The sequence below is a fragment of the Apis dorsata genome, unplaced genomic scaffold (assembly GCF_000469605.1).
Source record: "Apis dorsata unplaced genomic scaffold, Apis dorsata 1.3 scaffold_256, whole genome shotgun sequence".
Lineage (NCBI taxonomy): Eukaryota > Metazoa > Arthropoda > Insecta > Hymenoptera > Apidae > Apis > Apis dorsata.
Window position 1 is genome coordinate 833,849 of NW_006263534.1, and position 1,989 is coordinate 835,837.

General features: G+C 40.6%; 1 protein-coding gene across 1 annotated transcript in view; it reads right to left on the reverse strand.

Moving 5' to 3' along the window:
* The window catches only part of LOC116185702 (histone-lysine N-methyltransferase PRDM16-like), a 33,123-nt gene that overhangs the window by 13,796 nt on the left and 17,338 nt on the right, over positions 1–1,989 (reverse strand). The gene's annotated exons all lie outside the window — the stretch shown is intronic.

A 1,989-nucleotide genomic window follows, 5' to 3' on the forward strand; every position in this document is an offset into this window, starting at 1 on the left:
TCACCCTGATACGCCCCTGGACGGCCCGCCTTTCGATACCTTCCCCGGCCAATTCTCACCCTCCCGGCTCTAAACACATTTCACACTTCCACATCGGGGATGTCGTTGTTCATTGTACTTCGAGGAAATGCGTATGAAAATATCACGTATCGATCCTCGATTAATCTTTTCTTTCGAAATAATTTGGATAGTTACTTTTATTTACTTAAAAAAAAAAAAAAAAGAGAAAAAAGAAATCATCGAAAATATCATTTTGTCATTGAAATCAAAAATTGAATCGAAATAATAGGATTATAAATCAGTAAGATTTTTTTTTTTTATCAATGCGGAGTTTTTTTCTTTCTCTAAAAATAGAAAAGGTATTTTCAACGTTCCCTTATCACAGATATCTGAGTGAGTTTCGCCGCAGGGGTCCGTTGGTCGGTTTTACCCTACCACCTGCCGGTAACGAGTACAACTAGGTGCACCCATAAAAATCAATGAATCTCGCAGGTGGATAAAGCGGTCTACCTTGCAGGTAAGTAATGCACGCATTACCAAGTAGTAGTAGTAATAGTAGTAGTAGCAGCAGCCTTGAGAAGAGTCGCTTCCCAAGGAAAAATTTGTTCATCCCGGATAATCTCAGGTAGGAGTAAACTGTAGAGAAACATGGGGATGAACTCGTAAGAAATATTTATTCACGCCTTGACGCTTTCTCTGATTGAAGCTTCTCATTGTCACACACCAAACCGAATTTTCATTATTTTCGATTATTCCTACGTTTGCCAATTCTTTGCCAATTCTTCTGATAAATTGTTAAAATTCGGAACGTAAGGAACGTAATCTAACGACGTAAAGTTTGAAACGTACGTTCAATGAAGGAAATATTTCTAAGATTTCGTAAAAGTAATATTTAGTATGATTTCTGAGAGAAAGAGAGAGAGAGAGAGATTGTTGCGCCAGATTTTCCATTTCTTGATGTCTGGAACGATTACCAAAGACGAGTATCATTGATCGTCGCATCGGTTCAGGTAGAGACGGCCGACTAATAATACCCTATAATGCCTGAATAAGAAGTGGGACAGTTTGGAAAGAAAGGAAGAAAAGGAAAGCGAGATGGCGCGATTCCTCATAATGGCCAGTTTAGCTACCGGGCTAAGGAGAGTTTTTCGAAGATGGGCACGAACGAGCCGCCACAATAGGACTTCTGGCTGTGCAACGCGACAGATTAGGATCTCACGCGAGTGACACCTTTCACTGCGATGCGCCAACTTTGCTACTTATTCGCGCGGCAAAGAGCATTTTTGCGGGAGGAAAATGGAAACTTGTTAAAATTCCCACTTCGCCTTTAAGGGATCTCTCACTCTCTAACGCGTAAATGCTTCCTTTTCACTTTTTTTTTTTTTTTTTTCTCTTGAACGAGATTCAACAGAGCATTATTATGTTTTATCCAACAGTTGATCATTTAATCTTATCTTCCTATAAAATTTTATTTTGACAAAAAGATAATTATTTTGTATACAAAAGAGAAATGAGCGTACTTAAGATTTCTTGATTTGTGAAAATTCATCGTTTCAAATTTATTGGAATAATAATAAAAAAAAAAAAAAGAAACAAGCTCCATCGATCTTTGAATTTTCAAGAAGCCAGTGTGTCAACCGACACACGGCGAACCTCGCAGCGGGAATTTCCATCTCTCTTTGTCGGCGGACACGGACATGTGCTAACAATTCGTAGGACAGATTTGTCTAGCCTCGTGGATCTCGTTTATTCCCATAATCGTGGCGCAGAAAGCGTCGGCGAGCTCCCTTCGGCGGGTTCCAAGAGCGGTTCTCTCCGCTCGCAACCGGAACGGGCATTAAGGATCGGAGCCTCTTTGAAATTAAAAGCGAAATACACCGTCCATTTTTACCGACGAATCCGAGAGAGGAAACACTCGAGAAATTTGGACGTCTGACTTCGACCGGGAGAGAGAGAGAGAGAGAGAGAGAGAGGGAGGGGAGGGGAATA